Raw genomic sequence first — 15727 nt, 5'->3', positions numbered from 1 at the left:
TCCCTCCACCTCTGACACATATATCCTCTTGGTCAATCTTTCCTCACTCATTCTCTCCATGCCACCAAACCATTTCAAAACACCCTCTTCTGCTCTCTCAACCACACTCTTTTTATTTCCACACATCTCTCTTACCCTTACATTACTTACTCGATCAAACCACCTCACACCACATATTGTCCTCAAACATCTCATTTCCAGCACATCCACCCTCCTCCGCACAACCCTATCCATAGCCCACGCCTCGCAACCATACAACATTGTTGGAAATAGTATTCCTTCAAACATATCCATTTTTGCTTTCCGAGATAATGTTCTCGACTTCCAAACATTCTTCAAGGCTCCCAGAATTTTAGCCCCCTCCCCCACCCTATGATTCACTTCCGCTTCCATGGTTCCATCCGCTGCCAGATCCACTCCCAGATATCTAAAACACTTTACTTCTTCAAGTTTTTCTCCATTCAAACTTACCTCCCAATTCACTTGACTCTCAACCCTACTGTACCTAATAACCTTGCTCTTATTCACATTTACTCTCAGCTTTCTTCTTTCACACACTTTACCAAACTCAGTCACCAGCTTCCGCAGTTTCTCACATGAATCAGCCACCAGCGCTGTATCATCAGCGAACAACAACTGACTCACTTTCCAAGCTCTCTCATCCACAACAGACAGCGTACTTGCCCCTCTTTCCAAAAGTCTTGCATTCACCTCCCTAACAACCCCATCCATAAACAAATTAAACAACCATGGAGACATCACTAACCCCTGCCGCAAACCTACATTCACTGAGAACCAATCACTTTCCTCTCTTCCTTCACGTACACATGCATTACATCCTCGATAAAAACTTTTCACTGCTTCTAACAACTTGCCTCCCACACCATATATATATATATATATATATATATATATATATATATATATATATATATATATATATATATATATATATTTTTTTTTTTTTTTTTTTTTTTCGCTGTCTCCCGCGTTTGCGAGGTAGGGCAAGGAAACAGGCGAAAGAAATGACCCAACCCACCCCCATACACATGTATATACATACACGTCCACACACGCAAATATACATACCTACACAGCTTTCCATGGTTTACCCCAGACGCTTCACATGCCCTGATTCAATCCACTGACAGCACGTCAACCCCGGTATACCACGTCGATCCAATTCACTCTATTCCTTGCCCGCCTTTCACCCTCCTGCATGTTCAGGCCCCGATCACTCAAAATCTTTTTCACTCCATCTTTCCACCTCCAATTTGGTCTCCCACTTCCTCGTTCCCTCCACCTCCGACACATATATCCTCTTGGTCAATCTTTCCTCGCTCATTCTCTCCATGTGACCAAACCATTTCAAAACACCCTTTTCTGCTCTCTCAACCACACTCTTTTTATTTCCACACATCTCTCTTACCCTTACATTACTTACTCGATCAAACCACCTCACACCACACATTGTCCTCAAACATCTCATTTCCAGCACATCCACCCTCCTGCGCACAACTCTATCCATAGCCCACGCCTCGCAACCGTACAGCATTTTTGGAACCACTATTCCTTCAAACATACCCATTTTTGCTTTCCGAGATAATGTTCTCGACCTCCTCACATTCTTCAAGGCTCCCAGGATTTTCGCCCCCTCCCCCACCCTATGATTCACTTCCGCTTCCATGGTTCCATCCGCTGCCAGATCCACTCCCAGATATCTAAAACACTTTACTTCCTCCAGTTTTTCACCATTCAAACTTACCTCCCAATTGACTTGACCCTCAACCCTACTGTACCCAATAACCTTGCTCTTATTTACATTTGCTCTTAACTTTCTTCTTTCACACACTTTACCAAACTCAGTCACCAGTTTCTGCAGTTTCTCACATGAATCAGCCACCAGCGTTGTATCATCAGCGGACAACAACTGACTCACTTCCCAAGCTCTCTCATCCACAACAGACTTCATTCTTGCCCCTCTTTCCAAAACTCTTGCATTCACCTGCCTAACAACCCCATCCATAAACAAATTAAACAACCATGGAGACATCACACACCCCTGCCGCAAACTTACATTCACTGAGAACCAATCACTTTCCTCTCTTCCTACACGTACACATGCCTTACATCCTCGATAAAAACTTCTCACTGCTTCCAACAACTTGCCACCCACACCATATATTCTTAATACCTTCCACAGAGCATCTCTATCAACTCTATCATATGCCTTCTCCAGATCCATAAATGCTACATATATATATGTATATATATATATATATATATATATATATATATATATATATATATATATATATATATATATATATATATATCATATTTGTATATTTTTGTTGTATATGATTTCCGTTTCCCGCGTCGGCGAGGTAGCGCCAGGAAACAGATGAAGGGCCCATCCACACATATACACATATATATACATAAACGCCCATACACGCACATATACATGCATAAAAATATCAACATATATATATATATATATATATATATATATATATATATATATATATATATATATATATATATATATATATATATACATACAAATACACAGACGTAAACATATGTACACATGTTCACATTCATACTTGCTTGCCATCATCCATTCCTGGCGCTACCCCGCCCCACAGGAAACAGCACCGCTACCGCCTGCTTCATCGAAGTAGCGCCAGAAAAACAGACAAAAGAGGCCACATTCGTTCATTTTCGGTATATAGCTGTCATGTGTAATGCACCGAAACCACAGCTCCATATCCACATCCTGGCCCCACAGACCTTTCCTTGGTTTACCCCAGACGTTTCACATGACCTGGTTCAGTCTATTGACAGCACGTCGACCCCGGTATACCACATTGTTCCAATTCACTCTATTCCTTGCACGCCTTTCACCCGCCTGTATGTATGAACCCCGCTCGCTCAGAATCTTCATCACTCCATCCTTCTACCTCCAATTTGGTCTCCCGCTTCTCCTTGTTCTCTCCACCTCTGACACATATATCCTCTTTGTCAACGTTTCCTCACTCATTCTCTCCATGTGTCCAAACCATTTCAACACACCCTCTTTTGCTCTCTCAACCACACATCTATTTCCACACATCTCTCTTACCTTTTCATTACTTACTCGTTCAAACCACCTGACACCACATATTATCCCAAAACATTTCATTCTCAACACTTCCACACTTCTCCGTACAACCCTATCTATAGCCCATGCCTGGCAGCCATATAACATTGTTGGAAGCACTATTCCCTCGATCACCCATTTTTGCTCTCCGAGATAACGTTCTTTCTTTCCACACATTCTTCATCGCTCCCAAAAACTTCGCCCCCTCCCCTACCCAGTGACTCACTTCCGCTTCCATTGTTCAATCCGTTGCTAAGTCCACTCCCAAATATCTAAAACACTCCACTTCCTCAATTTTTTCTCAATTGAAACTTACATCTCGATTAACTTGTCCCTCAACTGAACCTGATAACCTTGCTCTTATTCAGATTTGCTCTCAACTTTCTCTTTTCCTAACCCAGGCCAGGTTCCCAAGTCTTTAACCATCCTCATAGGGAAGGATGAACGCCAGGGTGGAATGTGGACAGACTGCCGTGACCAGCATTCGAGACGACGCGGAATTGATCCCGAGCGGCTTACGCAACGCATGCGTCTCAATCAGTAACGCTATCCTCTACACCACTGAGTATCATGTATTGTGGATGTGGATAGACAGAAAGACTAGTTTAGGGTCACAGTTGTTGAAGATTAAGATTAGGATTTTGTCTTCGTGGGAGAGCGATTTAGCACCACTGTAGAACGTCTAACTAGTGAATATCACTTCAGATGGTGCGAAGAAAAATATTTATCTATTTATTTTTCATTATTATAATTATCGTTATTATTATTATCATTATCATCATTATGCCTCCAAGGGTCCTTGCAGCTTTAAGGCCTCATAACGGTACAGATGTGTTGTTATCAAGAAGAGAATCGATTCATCGTTCCAGCTGGATGGTGAAGCGTCGTAGTGAGGGAGAGAGCGGGCAAGATGCATGTGAACCTGTGCACTGATCGGGATGCTAGAAAAAGATGATTTACGATGGGAGGAAATGGAAATATTTTGGGTAATGTTTTGCCGACGGCGCCTCTGGCAGTGCTGTGTGGGCGCGATCTTCACAATGAATATGATTCTTTTTCTCAGTCGCAAGGAGTACAGGACGACGGAAAGAACTTGAAATATGAAATGACGCGATAATGAGCATGTAGCCGTCTGTGTGTCCGGGTGTGGCACAGTACTGAAGTAACGCTTCTGGTGCATGATGTTCCCTACACAAGGAAAGTCTATAGATTTCATACTACTTGTTATTACCAGGTGTTGGTTGGTTGGTTGTTTGGGTTTTAGGCCTATCAACAGCCAGGGTCATTCAGGTCGTCAACGTTAGTTACATCCACCAACTGAAAAGTATTTAACACTTTCTTCAGGTGTTAAAGATGATTCTAAGACCACATACACACTCACTATGCATGTGGTCAATGTCCAAGTGTTAAATGCATATAGCTAATTGATACATATTTTGGTTTGTGTGTGCTTGTAACATTTGCCAGTGATATTCATTTATGTATAATTAACTTTGCGGTTTAGATTAAAAAAAGAGTTACAATTATCAACATCAGAATTACATAGAATTTTGTAAAATATTCTCAATTTTTATGAAAAGAAAATACGAGGATCAATCGGTTGTAAGGGCTTGTAAGTTACTCTCAGTAATGTAAAAACATTTTTGCTGTTGTGAGGGGTTGAAATTTGACTATTTGGTCCTTCTAAATAGAAGAACAAAATCTATTGGCACTTGGGGAGTTGCTGAGAAGGTGAATGCCTCAGAAGTGGAGGGAACAAGGTGGAGTGTGGTGGAAACTTATATGATATGGGAGGAGGAGTGAAGGACGCTTTGAGGAATCAGGGGTCCTGTGTGCTGGTGATATTAGTAAGGCTGATGTGAGATGCGGTTTTCAACCTCCAGGCCATTACTCAAAACACCTTCGTGAGTTACGCTCGGGATCTCTCCTGCCAGACATGAATTACGGCTGGCTAAATATTTCTCCTGTGAGGGTGGCGAAGGCAATGGGAGGCAAGACCTAGAATACGAATATCGGATATTTCGACCACGGGTGATCTTTGTCGTAGGGGTAACAGAAATATCGGCGTTATGAGAGCCTGTTGTCCTGCAGTTTTTAAGGAAAACGGAGCCATCCTGAGAAAACAGACTACACAGTATGGCGCGGTTTATCGTGTACCTCATCAAGGTTATCCCATGACCATTCATACCTCTGTCTTGCTTATCTCTCTATACCTTCAGTTGTACTGTGGAGGGACTGAATATATATATATATAGGGTGTTTTGGTCGAGGTGGTGTGCAAAGTGAGAGGGTTAGGGAAAATGATTTGGTAAACAGAGAAGAGGTAGTAAAAGCTTTGCGGAAGATGAAAGCCGGCAAGGCAGCAGGTTTGGATGGTATTGCAGTGGAATTTATTAAAAAAGGGGGTGACTGTATTGTTGACTGGTTGGTAAGGTTATTTAATGTATGTATGACTCATGGTGAGGTGCCTGAGGATTGGCGGAATGCGTGCATAGTGCCATTGTACAAAGGCAAAGGGGATAAGAGTGAGTGCTCAAATTACAGAGGTATAAGTTTGTTGAGTATTCCTGGTAAACTATATGGGAGGGTATTGATTGAGAGGGTGAAGGCATGTACAGAGCATCAGATTGGGGAAGAGCAGTGCGGTTTCAGAAGTGGTAGAGGATGTGTGGATCAGGTGTTTGCTTTGAAGAATGTATGTGAGAAATACTTAGAAAAGCAAATGGATTTGTATGTAGCATTTATGGATCTGGAGAAGGCATATGATAGAGTTGATAGAGATGCTCTGTGGAAGGTATTAAGAATATATGGTGTGGGAGGCAAGTTGTTAGAAGCAGTGAAAAGTTTTTATCGAGGATGTAAGGCATGTGTACGTGTAGGAAGAGAGGAAAGTGATTGGTTCTCAGTGAATGTAGGTTTGCGGCAGGGGTGTGTGATGTCTCCATGGTTGTTTAATTTGTTTATGGATGGGGTTGTTAGGGAGGTAAATGCAAGAGTCCTGGAAAGAGGGGCAAGTATGAAGTCTGTTGGGGATGAGAGAGCTTGGGAAGTGAGTCAGTTGTTGTTCGCTGATGATACAGCGCTGGTGGCTGATTCATGTGAGAAACTGCAGAAGCTGGTGACTGAGTTTGGTAAAGTGTGTGGAAGAAGAAAGTTAAGAGTAAATGTGAATAAGAGCAAGGTTATTAGGTACAGTAGGGTTGAGGGTCAAGTCAATTGGGAGGTGAGTTTGAATGGAGAAAAACTGGAGGAAGTGAAGTGTTTTAGATATCTGGGAGTGGATCTGTCAGCGGATGGAACCATGGAAGCGGAAGTGGATCATAGGGTGGGGGAGGGGGCGAAAATTTTGGGAGCCTTGAAAAATGTGTGGAAGTCGAGAACATTATCTCGGAAAGCAAAAATGGGTATGTTTGAAGGAATGGTGGTTCCAACAATGTTGTATGGTTGCGAGGCGTGGGCTATGGATAGAGTTGTGCGCAGGAGGATGGATGTGCTGGAAATGAGATGTTTGAGGACAATGTGTGGTGTGAGGTGGTTTGATCGAGTAAGTAACGTAAGGGTAAGAGAGATGTGTGGAAATAAAAAGAGCGTGGTTGAGAGAGCAGAAGAGGGTGTTTTGAAATGGTTTGGGCACATGGAGAGAATGAGTGAGGAAAGATTGACCAAGAGGATATATGTGTCGGAGGTGGAGGGAACGAGGAGAAGAGGGAGACCAAATTGGAGGTGGAAAGATGGAGTGAAAAAGATTTTGTGTGATCGGGGCCTGAACATGCAGGAGGGTGAAAGGAGGGCAAGGAATAGAGTGAATTGGAGCGATGTGGTATACAGGGGTTGACGTGCTGTCAGTGGATTGAATCAAGGCATGTGAAGCGTCTGGGGTAAACCATGGAAAGCTGTGTAGGTATGTATATTTGCGTGTGTGGACGTGTGTATGTACGTGTGTATGGGGGTTGGGCCATTTCTTTCGTCTGTTTCCTCGCGCTACCTCGCAATCGCGGGAGACAGCGACAAAGTAAAAAAAAAAAAAAAATATATATATATATATATATATATATATATATATATATATATATATATATATATATATATCTTTCTCTTCTTTTAAACTATCCGCCATTTCCCGCATTAGCGAGGTAGCGTTAAGAACAGAGGACTGGGCCTTTGTGGACTATCCTCACCTGGCCCCCCTCTGTTCCTTCTTTTGGAAAATTAAAAAAAAAGAAAAAAAAAACGAGAGGGGAGGATTTCCAGCCTCCTGCTCCCTCCCCTTTTAGTCGCCTTCTACGACACGCAGGGAATACGTGGGAAGTATTCTTCATCCCCTATCCCCAGGGATATATATATATATATATATATATATATATATATATATATATATATATATATATATATATATATATATATATTATCCCTGGGGATAGGGGAGAAAGAATACTTCCCACGTATTCCCTGCATGTCGTAGAAGGCGACTAAAAGGGGAGGGAGCGGGGGGCTGGAAATCCTCCCCTCTGGTTTTTTTTTAATTTTCCAAAACAAGGAACAGAGAATTGGGCCAGGTGAGGGTATTCCCTCAAAGGCCCACTCCTCTGTTCTTAACGCTACCTCGCTAATGCGGGAAATGGCGAATAGTTTGAAAGAAAAAAAAGAAAAATATATATATATATATATATATATATATATATATATATATATATATATATATATATATATATATATATATATATATTTCTTATTCTATCTATTATTTATTATACATTGTCGCTGTCTCCCGCGTTAGCGAGGTAGCGCAAGGAAACAGACGAAATAATGGACCAACCTACCCACATACACATGTATATACATACACGTCCACACACGTACATATACATACCTATGCATTTTAACGTATATATATATATATATATATATATATATATATATATATATATATATATATATATATATATATATATAAACATATTCTTTATTCATTCCCGTCGCCACCCCGCCACACATGAAATAACAACCCCCTCCCCCCGTATGGGCACGAGGTAGAGCTAGGAAAAGACAACAAAAGCCACATTCATTCACGCTCAGTCTCTAGCTGTCATGTATAATGCATTGAAACCACAGCTCCCTTTCCACATAGTTTACTCCAGACGCTTCACATGCCCTGGTTCAATCCATTGACAGCGCGTCGACCCCGGTATACCACATCGTTCCAATTCACTCTGTTCCTTGCACGCTTTTCACCCTCCTGCATGTTCAGGCCCTGATCGCTCAAAATCCTTTTCACTCCATCTTTCCACCTACAATTTGGTCTCCTACTTCGCTTCGTTCCCTCCACCTCTGACACATATATCATCTTTGTCAATCTTTCCTCACTCATTCTCTCCATGTGACCAAACCATTTCAAAACACTCTCTTCTGCTCTCTCAGCCATACTCTTTTTATTACCACACATCTCTCTTATCTTTTCATTACTTACTCGATCAAACCACCTCACACCACATATTGTCCTCAAACATCTCATTTCCAACACATCCTCCCTCCTATGCACAATCCTATCTATAGCCCACGCCTCGCTACTATATAAGATTGTTGGAACCACTATTCCTTCAGACATACCCATTTTTGCTTTCCGAGATAATGTTCTCGCCTTTAACACATTTTTCAATGCTCCAAGAACTTTCGCCCTCTCCCCCACCTTGTGACTCACTTCTGCTTCCATGGTTCCATCCGCTACCAAATCCACTTCCAGATATCTAAAATACTTCACTTCTCCAGTTTTTCTCCATACAAACTTACCCTCCAATTGACTTGTTACTCCCAGCTTTCTTCTTTCACACACTTTACCAAACTCAGTCACCAGATTCTGCAGTTTCTCACATGAATCAGCCACCAGCGCTGTATTATCAGCGAACAACAACTGACTCACTTCCCAAGCTCTCTCCTCCTTAACAGACTGCATACTTGCACTTCTTTCCAAAACTCTTGCATCCACCTCCCTAAACAAATTAAACAGCCATGGAGACATCACGCACCCCTGCCGTAAACCAACATTCACAGAGAACCAATTACTTTCCTCTCTTCCTACACGTACCCATGCCTAACACCCTCGATAAAAACTTTTCACTGCTTCTAACAGCTTGCACCCACACCATATATTCTTAATACCTTCCACAAAGCATCTCTATCAACTCTACCACATGCCTTTTCTAGATCCATAAATGCTAGATACAAATTCATTTGCTTTTCTAAGTATTTCTCGCATGCATTCTTCAGAGCAAACACCTGATCCACACATCCTCTACCACTTCTGAAACCACACTGCTCTTCCCCAGTCTGATGCTCTGTACATGCCTTCACCCTCTCAATCAATACCCTCCCATATAATTTACCAGGAATACTCAACAAACTTATACCTCTCTAATTTGAGCACTCACTTTTATCCCCTTTGCTTTTGTACAATGGCAGTATTCAAGCATTCCGCCAATCCCCAGGCACCTCACCATGAGTCATACATACATTAAATAACCTTACCAACCAGTCAACAATATAGTCACCCCCTTTTTAATGAATTTCACTGCAGCACTATCCAAACCCGCTGCTTTGGCGGCTTTCACCTTCCGCAAATCTTGTGTGTATATATATATGGTTGAGAGAGCAGAAGAGGGTGTTTTGAAGTGGTTTGGGCACATGGAGAGGATGAGTGAGGAAAGATTGACCAAGAGGATATATGTGTCGGAGGTGGAGGGAACGAGGAGAAGAGGGAGACCAAATTGGAGGTGGAAAGATGGAGTGAAAAAGATTTTGTGTGATCGGGGCCTGAACATGCAGGAGGGTGAAAGGAGGGCAAGGAATAGAGTGAATTGGAGCGATGTGGTATACCGGGGCTGACGTGCTGTCAGTGGATTGAATCAAGGCATGTGAAGCGTCTGGGGTAAACCATGGAAAGCTGTGTAGGTATGTATATTTGCATGTGTGGACGTATGTATATACATGTGTATGGGGGGGGGGGGGGTCATTTCTTTCGTCTGTTTCCTTGCGCTACCTCGCAAACGCGGGAGACAGCGACAAAGTATAAAGAAAAGAAAAAAAAGAAATATATATATATATATATATATATATATATATATATATATATATATATATATATATATATATATATATATATGTATATATATACATATATATATATATATATATATATAAATGCCCATTAACGCATATAAACATGCATACACATACGCAGACTTAAACATATATGCACATGTACATCCATTCTTGTCGCTGCCCCGCCACACAGGAAATAGCATCGCTCCCTCCCCCCTCCTCTCTCCAGCGAGGTAGCACCAGGAAAATGGACAAAAAAAGGCCATATTCGTTCACACTCAGTTTCTAGCTGTCATGTATAATACACCGAAATCACAGCTCCTTATCCACATATATGTAGATATGATGATCGCACTTGTCCGTAATGATAGTATGAAGGTGAAATCGCACTTCAGTAGTTCATACAATTTCACTTAATATGTAATTTTGCTATACACGTGGCACGACATGTTTCGTGGAGGCAGTCCCCCCTCATCAGATGCCAGTGCTTGATAAAGTTATATAAAACTCAACCTCACAACAGAAGTACTGTCCAGCGTCTACCCACATAGACAAGACAATGGAGATTGGTCATAAGGGGGGGGGGTTACGTGGCGAGAGTTGACCTGGGTAGCTAGGTGTGGCAGGGACCCCTTTTCTTATATATACTTAACTTTTTTTGTCAATGCTCTCATAATGATTTACTTAATGATAGGATGGGCTTTAAAGGTGTATGGGGTCAAATTAAAGTCTGGTGCAACACGCAATGGATACGAGGTAAGGGGGTAGAGGGTAGATATTTTCAAATGTCGAAAATAGTGCTTTGAATACGACGTCGATTAATGATTATAATAATCCATCGACCAGAAATGACTTTTGAATAGTGTGATCTGGACGAAATGTCGAATAAAGTATTTTGGGCAGAAAGTTAAACGAGTTTGAATATTTAAGATTTCCTCGAATGAAATCCTTTTTGGTCTTTTGTTCTGACTGGGAAACATAATGTCCCTGACAAATGCCTGAAATTTGTTTCAATATTACAACGGACTGCATAAAGTACTCATTGTGGAGTAATTATCCGGTATTGTTATATGAACTGTCACACACACACACACACACACACACACACACACACACACACACACGCACACACACACACGCGAGCGCGCGCGCGCACACACACACACACACATACACACACACACACACATCCAGATAGTCTCTTCATAAATATATTGGAAAAACAGTTTAGAAAATTTACGTTTACGATTATCAATTCCTTTTCTTATATATTATGTCATGAACGATAGTTTTTTTCTTTCTGGTTCCTTTTCTTCCTGACTCATATGATGGAAATCTTTGGCCATTTGGCAGATGAGTCTGTCGCCAACAGTTTGTTTGACTTAAGCCGTAACCTGAACAGATGAGCTGACTCCCGCTACATCAGAGAGGGTGTGGTGAGGTTATAGCTGACTCCCGCTACATCAGAGAGGGTGTGGTGAGGTTATAGCTGACTCCCGCTACATCAGAGAGGGTGTGGTGAGGTTATAGCTGACTCCCGCAACATCAGAGAGGTTGTGGCAAGGCTATAGCTGACTCCCACTACATCACAGGGGATGTGGCCAGGCTATAACTGACTCCCGCTACATCAGAGAGGGTGTGGCCAGGCTATAGCTGACTCCCGCTACATCAGAGAGGGTGTGGCCAGGCTATAGCTGACTCCCGCTACATCAGAGAGGGTGTGGCCAGGCTATAGCTGACTCCAGCTACATCACAGGGGGTTTGGCCAGGCTATAGCTGACTCCTGCAACATCAGAGAGGTTGTGGCCAGGCTATAGCTGACCCCCACTTCATCACAGGGGGTGTGACCAGGTTATAGCTGACTCCCGCTACATCAGAGGACTGTAACCAGGCTGTAGCTTCACCTTCTAGTACTATAGCGCTACGTGTAGCAGCAGGACACTGTTTACCATGGTTCTGTTGGTACGCTTATATTGAGATACGGGCAAGGGCGCCTGAAGCCGGTAGTGATGATGCTGAGGTGAGAGAGAGATACAGTACGTTCGTCTTTTGTTTTGGTCATCATCTTCACTGTAGGGATAGATAAGGGAGATAGATAAGGAAGGACTTAAGAGGAATTGGGTTTAGGTGATATAGCGGAGAAATCACATTGGTTGGATAACCGGGTTAATAACAACGCGAAGAAGCAGTGTTGGGAAAGAAAATGTTACTGAAGTAGTGACAAAAGCAGTGTTGGAGAAAATAAAGTTATTGACTTCGTGACAGAAGCAGTGTTGGAGGGGAAGGTTACCGACCTAATGACAAAAGCATTGTTGGGGAACTGAAAGTAATTGACTCATTGACAGAAACAATGTTGGGGAAAAAAGTTACTGACGTGGTAAAGACACAGTGTTGGGGGAAGAAACCAGGTTATAGACGTAGTGACAGAGGCTCTGCTGAAGAAACAGGTTAGTGATGTCGGACCAGAAGTGCTAGAGAACAGGCTCTCTATATGTTTGTTGTAGAGGAATTGCTGGAGAAAGAAACTGTCAATGTAGAACAGGATAGAATATGAGACAAACAAGCTTTTCCATGTAGGAACAAGCTTATGCTGTGAAAAGAGGTCGTCAAAGCTTTAGTGATAAAGAGCTGTTGGAGATACGTGTTGGTAGGGAGAAATCATAAGTGTTCGATACTCTTTTTTTTTTTTTGCTGGGAAGTATTAAGGAGACATTACTGGAGACAATGATAAAGACAAACAAAAACAAGAAATAAGGGAAGGCTAGAAGCGTAGCAGCTTTGGAATGGGACTAGTAACGACTGGAGACTTGACCAGTAGTGAGGTTGTACTGGAGACAGACCAGCAGCTAAGCAATGCTGGAGACTGACAAGAAGCGAGGTAGTACTAGAGACAGACCAGTGGCTAAGCAGTGCTGGAGACTGACCAGTAGTGAAGGTCCTTCATCACGTCGTTTTGTACGGTTCGCAAGCACGACGATACGACCTTTGAGTACAGCAGGACGACCCTACAGTATGGTAGCCTGACTTTTGGGGGACAGACCAGCAACGAGGTAATGTTGGAGACTAACCAGCAACGGGGCAGTGTGGGAGACTGACCCATCGTGAATCAGTGTTGGAGACGGGCCAGTATCGAGGCAGATTTGGAGACAGACCAGTAACGAGGCAGGGATACAGGAGACCAGAGAGGGAGGGAGGGAGGTGGGGGAAGGGAAGGGTAGCTAGCTGAGCAGCAGGGTCCCAGCTGGCCAGGCAGGCAGCCAGCTAGTCAGTCTGGGCTCTGCCGTTGTCGGATACGGACGTCGCCTCGTCTTCTGGCCCAACCCTCAGGGGGTGAAGCCCACACTCCCATCAGTCTAGTCAGTCTGGCAACAAAGTTGTACCTGTGGTTAGGAAAACTGTATTCGCCCGGACGTACATGGTTGGTATATAAAATACTCGTGCGTTTCAACAAATAAATATAGACTCGTTGCGATAAATCTTTACATAGATTTCGGTGCCAGTCGTTCGTATAAAAATATAAGTTTTAAGATTTTTTTTAACGGTATTTTTTCCAGTTATTAATAAAAAAAAATATTGGGTGTTATACTGTTTTCTCTATAACTTTTTTTTTCCTCGATATACAGTCGTCCGCACATATTGCATCCTTTTATATAGATTACGTCCCCAAAACTTTCGCTTGGTACGAAGTCTCTCACGAGAGTGTAGTGGGACCCGGGCAGGCAAGAACGTTCGTAAATATACGCCTTTGGGAGATGTTGGTCGAACCTTCCCATCACTTCGAAAATCTTCCTGCTCCAGCTGCTGCTGCTGGTGACCAAGACGACAGTCTTCTCCACCTGAAGTAAGTGGTGACCACTTGGACGGCCTTCAAGTGTCCACTTGAATTAAGCGGTGGCTTCTTAGCCTTCAGTGTCCACTTGGAGTAAGTGGTGACCACTTGGACTGCATTCAGTCTCCACTTGAAGTAAGTGGTGATCCGGACCACAGCCCTTAGTGTCCACTTGAAGTAACTGGACAGTCTTCTGACAGTGTTCACTTGAAATAAGTGGAGACCATTGGGACGACGGCCCTCAGTGACCACCTGAAGTAAGTGGTGACCACTAGAACGACAGCCGTCTGTCTCCACTTGAAGTAAGTGACTCTGAGACTGATGGTTGTTGCTGTAGTTGGTGCAATGTGAGCACTTGATCCCAAACATTTGAAGTGAAATGCAATTTGTTTATTTGCTGTAAGAGTCAGCGCTTGTGTGTGTGTGTGTGTGTGTGTGTGTGTGTGTGTGTGTGTGTGTGTGTGTGTGTGTGTGTCTGTCTGTCTGTCTGTGTGTTTGTGTCTGATTACCTCTTTGTGCTATTAGGGGAGGGAGCTATACACTCGCGGGGCCCCATCTCTTGGACATTATCCCCTAACGTACAACCAACTTAACTACTGTGTGCAGTCAACATTAACCATATCCTCTCTCAGTTTATTCCATTCGTCCACAACTCCTATGCTATAGAAGTACTTCTTTACATATTTATGAACATATTTCTTGCTTAATTTCATGTTATGTTCGCTGGGTGTTCTAACCTGACACCTTTCGAAAACTATGCACTTCCTACGTTGTCAGACTGGTTTAGGAACGTAAAGGTTGTGATCTGGTCACCTTTCGCTCTTCGCAATTCCATGATGGGCAAATTAAAGGTCTCTTTATTGGTATTATCTGATAACTACTTTGTTAGCTCTTTGCACCTTTTAAGTACGGTTAGCAAACTTGAGAAGCACATTCTAGTTTTGGCCCAATGTAGGTTGTGATGTGCTTGCTGATTATAACCCATTTCATATACTTGAATGCTATATTCTGATACTCACCAGGGGACAGTTTTATTCCTTTGCTATTCCCCAAATGTGGAACTCTGGCGACAGGTTCAGAACGATGTCAACTCCCAGGTCCCTCTTACACAAGGAGTCCTGTTGCTTCTTTCCTGCTCGATGATATTCATACCGGGGCCTTCTTTCACTGTGTCTCACCTTTGTTACTTTACTATAACCAGGATTAAATTTCATCATCCACGTGTCACACCAACTTTGGAATCTAAGTGTTCTTGTAAATTGATGCAATCCTCCTCACTTTTCCCTCATTACTTCTGCATCATCAGCAAACAGGTTCAGGTACGATTACAATCCTTCTGGCAAGTTAATCGCACAGTGCAAAAACGAGCAGTGGTCCCAGGATCGAACCATGTGGCACGCCGCTAATGACTTCAACCCATTACGAGAAGTCTCCTCTGACATACGTCCTTTGTTCCCTTCCTCTAAGGTGTCTGACGTCTGATGTCTACCTCAACTCAGATGTCTAGCTACATCATGGAATGGAAGGACGATTCGCAGTTCGAACGTAACCAAAATTGTCCCTCCCATTACGTCATGGGAATGACCACTAGTTCTTCCCCTTTCTTTCATCACAAATGAATAGAATACTAAAGAGTCCTAATGGAAGGTCTCCACATG

General features: G+C 42.7%; 1 protein-coding gene across 1 annotated transcript in view; it reads left to right on the top strand.

The window, feature by feature from the left end:
- Positions 1–13527: 13527 nt before the first annotated feature.
- LOC139746242 (uncharacterized) overlaps positions 13528–15727 on the top strand; it is a 754529-nt gene continuing 752329 nt past the window's right edge. Inside the window, exons 1-2 of the mRNA XM_071657248.1 lie at positions 13528–13658; positions 13864–14371. The gene's annotated coding sequence lies outside the window, so the exon portion shown is untranslated. The remainder of the gene's footprint in view (positions 13659–13863; positions 14372–15727) is intronic.

The sequence above is a fragment of the Panulirus ornatus genome, chromosome 64 (genome assembly GCF_036320965.1).
Source record: "Panulirus ornatus isolate Po-2019 chromosome 64, ASM3632096v1, whole genome shotgun sequence".
Classification (NCBI taxonomy): Eukaryota; Metazoa; Arthropoda; class Malacostraca; order Decapoda; family Palinuridae; genus Panulirus; species Panulirus ornatus.
The sequence above is the reverse complement of the archived record's forward strand: the minus strand, read 5'-3'. Positions and strand labels throughout refer to the sequence as shown.